Source organism: Pelmatolapia mariae, linkage group LG2 (assembly GCF_036321145.2).
Source record: "Pelmatolapia mariae isolate MD_Pm_ZW linkage group LG2, Pm_UMD_F_2, whole genome shotgun sequence".
NCBI classification, from domain to species: domain Eukaryota; kingdom Metazoa; phylum Chordata; class Actinopteri; order Cichliformes; family Cichlidae; genus Pelmatolapia; species Pelmatolapia mariae.
In genome coordinates this window covers 15,495,211-15,510,652 of record NC_086228.1, presented here as the reverse complement: position 1 = coordinate 15,510,652, position 15,442 = coordinate 15,495,211, and positions in this window count along the sequence as shown.

Here is a 15,442-nt window from a genome sequence, read left to right as displayed (position 1 = left end):
TACATACGCTACACGCCATTACTTGTTGTCTTAGTTTTGTTGTGTTTTATGGTTTTCTGTTCACACATGTTGCTGTTATCTAGCTCCTACATACACACCAACCTGCTGCTTTTCTTCTCCTTTTTACAATTCATCTCCGTGGGTGTCATATTAACAAAGCAAGCTTTATATAATCTTGAAACTATTTTCTAAACTAAAATTTATCAGTATGCAGTATGCAGTGTTCAGCTTAAGTATACTTACTGCTCATTTTATTAGATAGCCTATACCTTGGTAGTACCAGGGTGGACCCTCCTTTAATTCTTCAAGAACTGACTTTAATATTCATGTCATAGATTCTACAAGGTACTAGAAGTATTATTTTGGGATTTTGGTTCATAGTGATATGATCACATCACACAGTTGCTGCAGGTTTTCTTTGGCTGCACATCCATGAACTGAATCTCATGTTCCACAACATCCCAAAGGTTCTCTGTTGGATTGGAGGTTGGACTGGAGATCATTTAAGTACAGTGAACTCACTGTTACATTCAAGAAACCAGTTTGGGATTATTTGGGCTTTGTGACATGATGCGTTATCCTGCTGGTAACTGGCATCGGACGCTCAGTATATTTATGTTGCTGGTCATAAATGGGTGGACATGTTCAGCAACAACCCTCAGGTAGTCTGTGGCTTCTAAACAATGCTCAGTTGGGCCAAAAAAACACAAACTCCCCCACCAGCCAGCACCACTGGTGCTGAATTGGTCTGTGCTTTCATGTTATTTACAGCAAATTCAGACCTTATCATCCAAATGTCACAGCAGATATCAAGTCTCGTCAGACCTGGCAACATTTTTCCATCTTCTGTTGTGCAATTTTGGTGAGCCTGTCTGACCACATTTTACTGTCCTAGCTGACAGGAGTGGTACCTGATATGGCGTTCTACTGCTGTAGCCAATCCACTTTAAGGTTTGGCTAGTTGTGCACTCAGAGGTGCTCTTCTGCATACCTTGGTTGTAATGAGTGGCTATTTAAATTACTGTTGCCTTCCTATCAGCTAAAAGCAGTCTAGCCTTTGTTCTCATACCCCGTGTCAACAAGGCATTTCCAACCAGAGAGCTGCTGGCTGGAATTTTTTCATTCTTTTTCAGTCCATTCTCTATAAATCCTAAATATATATTCAGAAATACAGAAAATCTGAAATACTGAGACCAAGAACATGCCTCATATTCATAGTCACTTAAATTACCCTTCTTTGATGCTTAGTTTGAACTTTAGCAGGTCCTCGTGACTGTGTCTACATGTCTAAATGCACTGAGTTGCTTACATGTGGTTGTAAGCAGGTGTACCTAATAAAGTGTGGACTATTTCATATATATATATATATATATCTATATATCTATATCTATATATATATATATATATATATATATATATATATATATATATATATATATATATATATAGATACATATATATATATATATATATATCCAAAACAATGACTTTTCCTCAGATGGCGTTACAGTTTGTACATCATTGTACAACAATAGAAAAAAAAAGGAAAGATTTGATTATTGGTTAATTGTTTAAAAACTGGATACTGTATGGCCTAAACTAGTGCTTCACAATGAGGTAACACCACCAATGTTCTTAATAACAGTTACATTTCTATAAGACTTAGTCGCTTTTTCAGTAGAGTTTAGTTACATTTGAATTCATATTACCTCGTGACATTTCAAGCATTTTTAAGCATTTATTGCCTGCGCTGCCTATTCTGCCTTCTCTGCTTGCTTTCATGACCACCATCAGTGGTGGGTGTTGAGTTACCATCAGTGGTTGTTATTGGTTGTTTTGACAATATTCATACTAAACATCAGCCCCACACTAATTATCTATTATATATGCATCTAAGTTAAATAGCTTTATTTTTATTATTGCAAGTAAATCAGACAACATGAATATGTCACCATGCACTCTTAATTAAAACTGACACATAATTAATAAAAAAAAAAGAAAAGAAAAGGTCAAACCCGTGAATGAATGAACCATTTGGTACATATGTTCTCTAGCACACACATCCCCTCCCCTCTAACACTTTGACCCCATGTGTTACTCGGGAAGATGAAGGAGGAGCAGGTCCAGAGTCTGGGAATCAGGGCCTCGGGGTATCTGAGCTAACACCAGCTCTCTGTTTTCTTCTGCAGCTGTTATTGCCAAACAAGGTTTCCTTTGTCACACATTTGAGCTACTGATGCTGGGACCTTCTGTATTCTGAGTTGTTGGTTGCTTGCATTGTTGATGATCTAGTAATGGAGGTTTCTTGTACTGTTGCACTTTGTTGGAGTGTCTTTGGATAACACCCAAAATGTAAATGCCCCTGGCCAGACACAGCTAAAGTGATAACAAACAGAGGGGACAAAGGCAGGCTACCATTACAGGCAATAACCTCATTATTAGGCCTGCAGCAATGATGGGGTGAAGCTAAAGAGGCCTGGCATCACATATGATCCATCTAATCACAGCTGTCACTTCTGGGACCAGGAATACCTGATAGGTTCTTGTTCCTAACAGCTCTGACACTGTTAGAAAGCAAGTGGAGCATTTGTTTTCCAGAAAAAAAAAGAAAAAAGGATCACCACAGGTCTTTAGAGCACTACATGAAAAACTGTGACATGATCCTATGGGAAATGATACATGTGTACAAAGAGTTAAAAGAATTTTTCCTGAGTTCAACAAGTAATCCCTCCATCCTACTACAGACACAATCCAAGTTAAAGAGGTTATTTATGCTTAGGTTCAATAATAAAATAATACAGATGTGCCAAATAGAAAAAGAAAAAACATTATATGATGTTAGTGCTGAAACCATTATCTGCAAAATTATGCATACACTCAATGTCAGGTATGGGTAGGTAATAGCTAAAACCACTTGGGTACTGCTGTTGAGACCATTATTAATAAGATTTCGACTTTCAATAAGAACTATTTTTGTGATTTGGGATCAGAACAGATCTATAAAATAATTTAAAGTTTAAATAAGTTTGGCATCGAAATCGTATAAATGTATTCAATTCAATTCAGTTTTAATTATGTACTGCCAAATAAACAACAGCAGCCGCCTCAGGGTGCTTCATACTGTAAGGTAAAGACCCCACAGTATTAGAGAGAAAATCCCAAACAATCAGATGATCCCCTATGAGCAAGCACAAGGCAGCACTGGGAAGGGAAATCTCCAGCAGAACCAGGCTCTGGGAAAGGCAGCCATCTGGCACGACTGGTTGGAGGTGAAGGAAAGTTACAAACTACTTTGATGTAATAATCTAAAATTAACCCATTATACATTTGCAAAGCAGCTGCAAAACTGCATACATGTTTATAGATGACATATAAGAAAATGAATTCACTAAATTTCCCAGCAAACCCATTCTAGTGATAAGGAGCATGAGACACAACAAAATGACAGGACGTGTTTGCAACACATCAGATCAGTTCTTATTAGCTCATACTATTTTTCCTATGAACAATACTCAGAGCAGATCCAAGTGGTGGCCACAGTTCTCACTGCCATGAAACCCTATCATCATTACTCATTGAACTGGGGTTACATCCAGCAACTGCAATTTTTTCTAGCCACCCTTTTCTTTTTTTTTGCTTATCCAGTTCAGGCTCATGGTTGGGCTGAAGCCTATTCCAGCTGTCACTGGTCAAGAGGCGGGGTGCGCAGGACTAACACAGAGAGACATACAACCATTCATGCTACATTCATACCTGCAGCCAATTTCAGAATAACCAATTAAATAACATGGATGTTTTCAGACTGCTTAAGGAAGCCGGAGTACTTAGAGACACAGGGACAACATGCAAAGTCCTCATACAAAGACCAGTGGGTTTGAACACAGGACCATCTTGCAGAGGTTACTGTGCTCTAACCACCATGTTACTATGCTGCCTCCAATTTTTCTAGTTAAACTTTGTTTTTTGTTATTTATTAAAAACATCTTTGCCACAGGTTCATGCCATACCTACCCTAAGTAATAGTATCTACCTGGCCTCAACTTTCAAACTGGTTTGGCTTCTCCACTGGTACTGCTACCAGCTGTTGGTACAACTTAGCTGAAGCTCACATAATATTACTGTCACCATACTGTTAGCCTATGGTGTTATTACTACTAAATTACCTGTTACCATTGCGATTGCCATTACTTCTTCGGTGATTTGAGGTACTCCAAATGGTATTACTGCTTTTGCAACTTGCAGGCTCTATTTTACAAATGCTGCTACTAATTATTTTGTTCATCCGGTTACAAAAAAAAAAAGTTACAAAACAATATAAGTGAAAGACCCATTTCCCTGTCAGTTACAGCATCCAACAGTCAGCACTGTAGGCCCATCGAAGTCAATGTGGGCGGATACTGCAGGCAGCAGCCAGTCAAATCCAGGTCATTGGGGGTGGGAGGGTGTGTGTGTGTGTCAGTATGAGTGAGGGGGGGTGGGGTGGAGGTGGCACTAAAACACTGGACGAACGATGTGACCGAAATCCGAGTTTCCATACAAGCAACAGGATCTGACCAAGATAAGCCTCTTGGGAGTTGAGCGATCCTCTCTCTCAGGGTGGATTATGTGCACACTTCCCTCTCCGTCTACTGTACACATCTGTCCATATGCCTGTCTGTTAGTTTATTGACTTCCCTGGATGGCGTCTAGTGCAAAGAAGCCAGCCCAAAAGGATCCAAGTTTGGGATTTTCTGGTTCTTCTAAGCCTAAGGTCTTCATGAAAGCACATTCTCCTCAATGCCCCCCAACCTCCTGAACATCTGTTTCTCATTTACATCTTGGATGGAAGTGGGGTGGGGGGGATTGTTAGAAGGTGAGCAGCCAAGAAATATCCAAGTCTCCCGCATGTAGCTTTTCTTCTTAATATAAGTAAAGTCTTTCTCATTTCTAAATTTTAAAAACACTGACACCTACTCAGATTTACAACAAATAAGCGTGCCTTTTAAAAGTGACAGCTAATGTGAGACCTTTGTTGACAAAATAATTACACATCTGCAGTGTGAAACTGTGACATTTTCAAGTAATTACTGAACAATAAACTAAACCTCTAGCTGTAACTCAATTTTAAGATGTCTCAATTTTAGTTATGACCAATCATGATTACAATACAAACATTTTCAAGTAATATTTTTAATATTCAATTAAAATCATATTGAGAATTGCTTAAGCCCCGATCCCACCAGCCGCCATCCCTTAATGACCTTTTTGTGGTTTTTTTAGGGTTTTTTTTTTTAATTGGAAATGATACAGACTGACCTTAAAAAGTTGCAATCCCGATTCCAAAAGCATTAGGTTGTTGTGTAAAATGTAAAATGTAAAAAAAAAAATAAAGGAAAAAAAAGAATAAGAACAGAACATCAAAAACATAACATATCAGTAAGATCATTTTGAATTTGATGCAAGGTTTTTTTGGTTAAATTGATGTCTTAGATTCAAGGAAACACTAAATTACTTCTTATAACCTTTTGAACCACAGGTTTACAGTTGCTAGCTGTGGTTGCTGCTGTGTTTAACTAGTGAGCTGATTTGTTAGTTTGACGATGGAAAAACACTATAGCTAAGGTTTTAAGTGTTCGTCTCATTCATTCTAAAATGGGAGCTCCATTAAAGGTAACTTTTAAATATTCATAGGTGCATAGGACATATAGTAAATAAATGAGTAGCGCTGCAAAAGGTACCAGTTTCAGGCAAAAAGATTTTCTCCCTCTTTGTTTTAATATCATAAACCTGTTTAGCTACCTAATATGGTTTCATTTATAGATTATCAGTTGATAATGACTGATGTTTTTGACCAATATAGCTTAAGTCACAATGTAACTTCTGCTAACATTAGCCTATATAAACTAAAAGGACAAGAGAATGGATGTGCTTCTTACAGTTACAATCATTAGCCCATTTTAATGAATTCCCAATGCCCCAAACCAGTGGTGTAATTGATTTTAATTTATCGCTACATTAGCCTAAATCATTAGCTTGAAAATATCTGTAAAATTGTCTTTAAGTGGCTTAAAAAGTAACAATGGTGGCACTAACAGGTCTGAAACTATATACAGAATTTTGGGGGACTTAATATTTTAAGTAATACTTTAAAAAAGGCTGTAGCATTACTGTGTAAATACAAAACATGTCAAATTTATTGGGTGTATTTTTAAACAGAGCTTTAGTAAATAGAAAAGTGGATAAAGAAGGAAATATAGCATTATCCATAACGTACTTTCTGTTAACATTAGCCAATATAAACAAATAGCACTAGAAAGTAAATGTGCTAGTTACAGTTACTATTTGTAGCGATTTATTTCCTAATGCTTTTATAATGTTTTGGACGTCCCAAGTTCCTGGTGCAGCTTTTTTTAATTTCTAGTCAGAGTTGCAGAGTTAAAGAAACACATATCAAACTATATTTTAAAACATTACCAGGCTGTATCATTATTGTTGTCAAACTTACAAACAGCGCTGGGGAGTAACGGAATACATGTACCGCCGTTACGTATTTAAAATACAAAATATGAGTAACTGTATTCCGTTACAGTTACCATTTAAAAAGGTGGTGTTCAGAATACAGTTACTTTGTTGAAATAAATGGAGTACATGTTTCATATGTTAGGCTATGCCCTCTCTATATTTGGTAATTCCATGCTGGTGGAAACCCAAACAAAACACGCATTAAGAGGCTCCAATGCCTGTGTCTCAATCTCAGCCCATGTCACCTCTACTTGCGGCCCGCATAATGACGTGAAGAAATATTTTTCAAAATTATTATTCAAAAAATTATTTAATATGAAGGCAATAGGCAGAGTGTTACAGGGATAGGCCTAAAGAATGTAGCCTCATGGGCAGTGTAGTCCGTGCTGCAGGGAGAATGGACTGCCATACCCGTTATGTGTCTGTGAGTGCGAGGAGGGAGAAAAAGGACAGTCGAAAAGTACGAGTTGTCACCAACCAGAAACGGGAGATGGAAGCATGTAAATTTAATAATAACCACTGCAGCCAAAAAGAGTGCCTGATGAGCCCAGTTGTAAGTAAGCTATTAAACAATAAGTTCCATTGGAGCAGCCTTTCAACGCCTCTCTCTGTCTCTCGCTAGCAAAGTTACCCAGACAATAAAGTAAAGCTAGTTTTCAGCTACGAGCCCGACACGAACCCGATGTATTAGCCAGAGGTCCCTTTACTATGGTTCGGAGCCGCAGACCTGTTTTATATACGTGCGGAATAGTTTTCTATATGAGATTGCTGCAAAAAATGCAGCCTTACCTAATGTCCACCCTACTGTTACTCATTTTATATTAAGATTTAAAAATCTAGTTGGTATTGGTATGGCGAGTAGCCTTCAGTAATAGTAATAAATCACACAGCAATAGTACATTCATGTAGTTGTAAAAAGCATGATAATATATTAAGTAATCCAAAGTATTCAGAATACGTTACTCTCATTGAGTAATGTAACGGAATACGTTACAAAATACATTTTGGGGCATGTATTCTGTAATCTGTAGTGGAATACATTTTAAAAGTAACCTTCCCAACACTGCTTACAAAATATAAAAAGTTTCAGCTGGGCTGTAATTCCATTTATTGGAAGATATAAGTGTACGGTCATTTAGAGTCAACATTATACTGTATGTGACTAGATAAATACATGTCAACATATACACAATAAAATCTTTTATTTATTTGCAACGTCAAAATATTTTTTCATTTGCCATCTTCTCAAACGAGGAAAGGGGATGAAATTTAGTTAAAATGCCATCATCTGATATGTAACACACAATTACAGTCTACAAAAAATTAGTGGTGTATGACCTGACTGTGATGCAAGCTGCTGCAATGTACTCTGAGCCTGCAATTCAGACATGATTGTTATTTTTCACTGCAACAATGACTGTAAAAATCAAGGAAAAAAAACACAGGAAAAAAAACATTGACAATTTTAAAACTTTAGACTAGAAAATAATAGTTCCACTGAGTTTTGTTTTGTTTGTTTGTTTACCATATTTAAACAGCTGCCAGCATGTATTTACATGTGACATCTAACAAGTCAAAGAGAAAGTCGGAATTATCCCTGTAATGCTATAAAGGAAGAAATCCCTTTAATAATTTGTATGTATGTATAATATAAACATAATAACAAATTCTTGTACTTTTTTCATTACAATGTAACTTTATTAAACATTAATAAAAATATACTGAATTGGTGGAGTCATGAATATTTGGTTAACCTACACCATTGTATCTACCAAAACTCATATACTGATATGTAAAAGACTGAGTTATATAGTTATATAGGATTTCTGGTATTGATATTTGTTGCGAGGTAATACAGTGTACATGTAAACATTTAAACTATGTACTTAGAATAACAAAACTAACATAAATGTTATAAGAAGGTTCCTGCTCATTGACATTATAATTCTTAAAATCATAATTTCATACTTACAAGGCTAAATCAGAAAAGGGAAATGCATTTGCAGGGGAATATTTAATTATACATCAGTTGGTAATATAGTGTATGAAGCAAAATAGATCTTGATAGCAAGATAGCATGTATGAGACTGACTCAAAATAAAACTTAGACTTATGGTAATAAAATAATACACTAACCACAAATTACTGGTGCGTTTTTGATTGTTAATAGATGGTTGGTGTGTTGTATAATGGAATAACAATCCAAGGTGCATAAGCAAATTATATAATTTAAATATTGTTGTTTTTGATCATGTTAAAGAACGCTATAGATCAGGGGTGGAGAATTAATTTTCCCAATGGGCCATGTGAGAAACTGCGATTGTTGTTTAGGTGCTGAACTTAATTCAAAGTCAGTTATTGATGTATTGATGATGATATTATGAAATGTTTAAAGCTCTAAATGAAGTTGTCTGTCTCAGAATGTCTCCAAATGTAACAATGAAGGAGCCAACATATATCCATATGGTCTCCCATATGAGGTCATACACTCCTATAAAATATTACATTAAAGTATTGTAAAATTAAGAAACTAAATTCAGATTTTGGGGTGGATAAAAGTGTTTTATTTTAAGTATTTTAGCTAAAGAATAATGTTTAGAATTTCCATGTAAACAAAAAACATGTCAAATTATATTGAGTGAGTATATTTTTAATCAGAGCTATAGTAAGTGCTTCTAAACAAATCAGTTACTAAAGATGGTGTGGCCTATTTGACCACACAAAGCCTTTTTCTCTTATGTTCCTAAATGAGGAATTTCTTTGAATTATGACTTTAAAGTATCTCTCATGCTTCATTATTCATGTTAATTTATGCAACGGAATACCCAACTAATAAAATTTTGGAATATATAAGTGTGTCTTGGTCTGGAGTAATGAGATATGCCAATAATAATATGTAAATTTGGTGAATTATTGAATAGGCATGACTGTGGATTTCTTATTAGTTTGCATGTTTATCTCTAAAAATCCATCAATTTTTCAGAGTGCCTCTTCTGCCCCATCCAATAAGTAAATCTAATCAAACACTGAAATCAATAATTCAGGTGTTTATATGCTGCTGTGTGCATGTATCTGTGTGTTTGTGTGTGCGTGCGTGTGTGTTGTACAGTAGATTTAGTTTCATCTGGTCTTCAGTTTGAGAATTTCCAAACTTTGCAAGTGGCAGCTTTATTGTTAACTTGGCACAGTTTCCACTGTAATAAACTCCTGTCTGATCTGAAATCAATGCAGTTTATCAACCACTCAATGCCGATTATTGCTAAGTGCATATTTTAATTACTCAACCCCATCAACAGCTGTTGCAAAAGGACTGCAGAACACTAAGAGCAGCAGTGCGTGTATTTTGGTGAATGTATGTGATTACAGCTATTGGTGATCTGGTTTGAAGGAAAAAAGCTCTGCCATATATGTTTCTTCTTCTTCTTCTCCTCCTTCTTCTACTTCTTCTTCTTCTTCTTCTTCATTCCCCTGCCTCATTTGCAATGATTATGTTATCAGGGCAGCCAGGCAAAAGGGTGGAGCAACCATAATTTCAGAGCGGGATTAGGTAGAAATAACGAGGTCACCAAGTTACAGTTGCCATGGCAACGACACATCCAAGAACACAGGATGCCATTGCTTAAAAAAATAGAAGAAACAGGGCCCAGGATTTTTCCTCTCTCTCTCTCTCTCCCCCTCTCTCTGCCTGTTTTTTCATACCCCTCCCTTTCCATCTTTCTCTCTCTCTCCCATCCTCTCCCTTTCCACCCTGTTATTTTTTTTTATTATTATTTTTTAGGCAGTGAAGAGCAGAGGGAAGCAGTTCACTTTCACTCCCTCTGTTTTCCAGAGCCTTTTGTTTCCGAACATATTCAGAATAATAAATTCACTGCTGAGTGCATTTGCATCTTTCTGGTATTCATTTTTGGTGGGAGGTCTGTTTTCTCTCATTTTAACGTGGCTGCACCCTTTCTTTAAAGCTCATTAGGGAACACCCCTCTCCAACCTTTCCCCCAAGCCCCCTTACCTCCCACAATCTTGTTAAAAAAAAAAAAAGAGTCAGACTCCTGGTTCTACGCATTTTTCGAGCTGATTTTTTTTTTTTTTTTTTTTTTTTTTTTTTGCGGGGGGGGGCTATGTGTGAGGATCGAAGTCAGGAAAACTTGAGAGATAAGAAAGAATGGCTCCTTTCTGAAGGGAAACGAATGTATCTGGTGCCCTGGCCTGAACATTGATTTGGACTGGAGCTGCCAGAAGCTTTGGGCTTTTATTCAAACAGATATCCATTCCCATGTTACACCTGGCTGCTGGTAAGACCAGAGCCCAGAAAAACCGACTCAACACTATGCAAAGTCCAATAATCAGCAGGACTGGAGATAGCACCCAGTCCAGCGCTGTAATTTTGAAGCGCTATTGATCGTCATTGGGATGATGCCGATTACACAAAGCCTGGAAAAAAAAAGGCATTGTGGGGATTGCAGATGATACAAGGACACTGGCAGAGTCTGGCAAGGTAAACACTGGGGATAAATTAAGCAGTGAACTGTGATGTTTGTGTCCAGTTGGCTGTTAGTTAAAAAGTCTGGAGGATAATGACAGTAAACCACAGCAGACTTTTACCTCTCTAACAGACGGCGATGAGAACACAACCAGCTCAGGAGCAGTCTGCAGTTTATTCTGACTTTTTACATCTTGTTTAGCCACTTACTCTTTATATTTAAAATTATTATACAATTATATTTATGTATATAATTGTCTATATGATATCTCCAACATTCATTTGAAGTCATGAAGGATATGTTACCTTCTTGCAACAGATTTCTTATTGTTGTCCACTACATATATACTTATCTACAACTGGAAAGTTTCTTGTGAAGGAAGGAATCATATTTTACAACAAATTTAGTGGAGTAAAAGGACAGGTATGTCTTTCTTAGTGTCTTAGTATTTTTATGTCATATTTTGATGCAGTCAAATTAAATAATACAGGCTACATCAGTAGATAGCCCTGTTATAGACCAGCCCTATCATACCCCCCAATTCCTCACCCCCATGATCTGCATTAAATGAGCTCAGTAATACAGAGACTTTTGCATTGGCTGTGCAAGTTTCTCTGAAGCACAAGTGAACACAGTTTTTTCTGATATCCTAATGAATTCATGATGTGTTTTTGTTCCTACCAACAGAGGCTGCAGTTCTAGAAATATACAGCACATAATGGCTGTATAATAACAAACAAGTATACAGTGCTTTGCGTGAGTAGCAATAGCAGAGGTAGCAGAACTAGAAATAATTGACAGCCTTTTCAATACTTTAGAAGTTACAACTAATAAAAACTGCATTAGGAATAGCACTCCAGCAACAATAGAACAACCAAGACCAGTAAGGGGTTAATTTTATAAGTAGTTTAAGTGCTGATATGTGTAGCAGCTAGTAGGAACCTCTTTTAAAGGTCCGACTAACTTTTTTTAACTCTTTGACCACACAAAAGTACGTTAATTTGAAAGTTTAAATTCACATGTATTGGATTTCATGTCATGATCACATGCCTGATTTACAACTATTTTCTTACTTTAAACCTAATTATGGTGTATTTTAACTCTACTTTTAACCGCATTAACAAATATATAAATGGAAAGCTGCATCATATTTATAAATTACCTTAAAGGCAAGTTAAAATCTAGTATTTAATCAGTATATAATATTATTTAGTATATAATATTTGATGATAAATAATCAGGCAAGTGGGTTGCCTTTGAACTGACTATCAGTTCAAAGGCAACCCACTTCTCTTTTTGAAGACCTGGCCATACTTATAACAAATTGTCAAAACCCTTCCTACTTAAACTCCCTCACAGGACTTCATTTCAATCTTCCTGTGACATTGAAAGGAACTGTAACTGCATGAATTAGTGTTCAAATGCTTAAAACATCTTTGAAATTAAAAATCTCATCAAATTTCCAAGAAATAACCTTGTACAGCTGAAGCGAATCAACCCTGAGCCGCTCTGAGTGTTGTATTATGAAGGTGCAGGAAGGTCAGCAGGAACGCTACAGATCATCACAGCTGCTCTTCTCCTTCAAACGCTGCCTCTTAAAACACTTTATTTATCCAGCACTGGAGCTATACCATAAACTTTTTCTCCTCTACCCTAATATTTTATTCTCTCCCACTTTAAATTTGATTCTTAAGAGTGTCGAGAGCAGCTTTTAAATGCATGCACGGGTTTAATCTGAATTAGGACCGTTGCAGTGAGATTTTCTGTTTTGTATGACTAGTAGAGGAACATTCATTGTGTTTGGTTTCTGGAATATTCTCTCTGCCTCACATCAGGTAGCAGAGAGAGATGGGCTATGTGTGTATGTGTGTGCATGCGTTTATGTATGTGTGCTTTGTATGCATGTGTATTTGTGTGTGTGTGTGTGTGTGTGTGTGAGTGTGTGCAGGCGCATGTGTGCGAGGCTGCTGCCATGCCTACGAGATGGGGGATGGTAGCAGCACAGCCAGCTATTTTTCTTTCTTTCTCTCCTGAACATCAAGTTTGGTCTCCCATCAGCCTCACCCTCTACAGAAAATGCTTGTTGGTAGAAGATGTGGTACAGACAACTATTGATAAGCTACAATGTTATCTACATAATTATTGAGTAACTTAGTACAGGTGTTGATTGATCCACGAAAAAATCATACGTGTTGATAGACCAAAATGTGGCGCATAGATGTTACTATTAATAGATAGTTATATGGATGTGGATTAACTTACTAGAAGATACAATATGCTGCAATTTTTTCATCACAATATGCTACAGTCAGGTTTTATTGGGAAAAGTTGTTGATTATCTTCTGCATGAAAGCTACAGATGTTTAATTATTGAAAAGCAGAATGTGGATGTATAAATACAGGAACTATGGATTTTAGGACACAGATTACTTTTGCACATTGAAAATATTAAACTGCATACTTTTGTATGTTCTTATCAGGGTTAATAGTAATAGACTACGTGAAATTGGGCTTACAAAAAATGAAAAGATATCTTATTCATTTATTATTAGATAACGATTCCACTGTCAAATATGACTAAATTATATTTGGATTGCTTCTTTAAAATGTCAGTTATAAAGTTATAGAGCATTGCTGTTACTTCGTATGACTTAAAGCATCATGGCTTGCATCAGATATAGTTCTGATTCTGTTTGAAGCACAATCTGATTTTGGTTAAAAATGTTTTTAGATGGAAAAATGTTAAATGTTCTATTATTTTATTTTATTTGGAAGCAATTCAAATATATCATATTACATAACACGCTTGTCAAAATAAAAACAGAACATTAATAATTACTTAGTTCTAATAAGTAATTGCTTAGTGATTAGTATTTCTAGATGGTAACTGACTACATTTCAAAGTAATCTGACCCAACCCTTGCTCTTACTGCAAGGGTTGGGTCAGTAACATCTCCCAAACAACAACTACTTTGTTGCACACTATAAGCTAATTGGTTCTGATTGCATGACATACATACATGACAAAGTAGTAAACAATTATTTTGATGCCAGTAAATGAAACCAAGACTTTTCGGATTCTAACTAGTGTTTAGGCAGCTGCTGACAATCCTAGGTTTTTTGATGGTTATTTGTACAGATACTACATGGTGATTGGCTCTGAAAAATGAGCTGGATTGGAAAAATTGGCATTAATAAGAGTGGTGCAAAACAGTAAACCTGTGAACACTATTTTGATGCCAATAAGTGAAGAAACACTGACTGGAATCTCCTCACCTGCTGACAGCGTTGAAATTAATACCTGCAACATTGCCGGTGTTAACACTCATCACCGTACCAGTTTTTAGGTAATTCCGTCCACATCAGAGTTAATTTAACACTTTCAGATAGTTTTGAACAGCCTCCAAGCCATATCCACTCTGAGTGCATAATCAACACTCGGGATAACATCCACTGAATAATCAACACTTGAACAAAACTGGGAAATTTCCTGTGTGGACAGGGGACACGGGATAAGGCATCCCCTGTTATGTGCACAGCAGTTTGATTTATTTGTTGTGTAAGAAAAGTTTTCCACCTGACTTGTTGTGTTGTGATGCCATACAACAAGCAAGTTAATGAGCACACTGTTCCAGTCAAACTGAACCTGAAATCCCTTCAGTAAATGTTTGCCACATTGCGGTGCAAAACACTGGAGCCCGGTGTCCGAACACAGCAAACCATCACAGAGATAGATTCATGCATGTTTATTTATGCAGTAACTTTCACTTTACTCTCATAAAGATACTCCTGTGTTGCAGGTTGGATAATTAGGATCCTGCACATTGTGCACTTTGGCAACCACTGGCTCTAACCTCTACATGACCTCTCTGTGTCTCTGGAATGTTGGCTGCCATTCATGCTAACTTCTAGCTCACCAGCCGTTGGCCAGCCTTACCACCACCACACCAGCGACTGCAGCAAACGACTGAGGGGCATTTTGTCGACACTTGGCAGTTGGCGCAGCTTCCTCACTAAGAAAACATACCCAAAACATCTGCAGCAGAGTGAGCAGAGAGAGGAGAGGGGAAGGAGGTTGATGGGGGAGGAAGGGGAGGGATGGTGGTTAGAGGGATGGGGAGATGTGGTGGTGGTGGTGGTGTTGGGGTGTGGGGGGGCAGAGATGTGGGGGCGGCAGGCAGCAGAAGTACGTCTGCGCTGCAAATCTGACGAGGACTTTTGAAAGGCTAAATCCCAAAGAGAGCGCTGCTGCCTCGGCTTGCTGCACTACAAACAGCCAGAGCTGAGACGGGCTGGGCTTTTTCACTGGAGGTGCTCAATGAGAGAGAAGAAAAATAATTATAATGATAACCTCTGTATGCTACACCTGACAAATGTTGCAGATGGAAAATATTTCCAATGCAAAAAAGTGCAGGAATATTTTATATGTAAAGTGTCAGTGTTATTATTTGGAGCATTTTCAT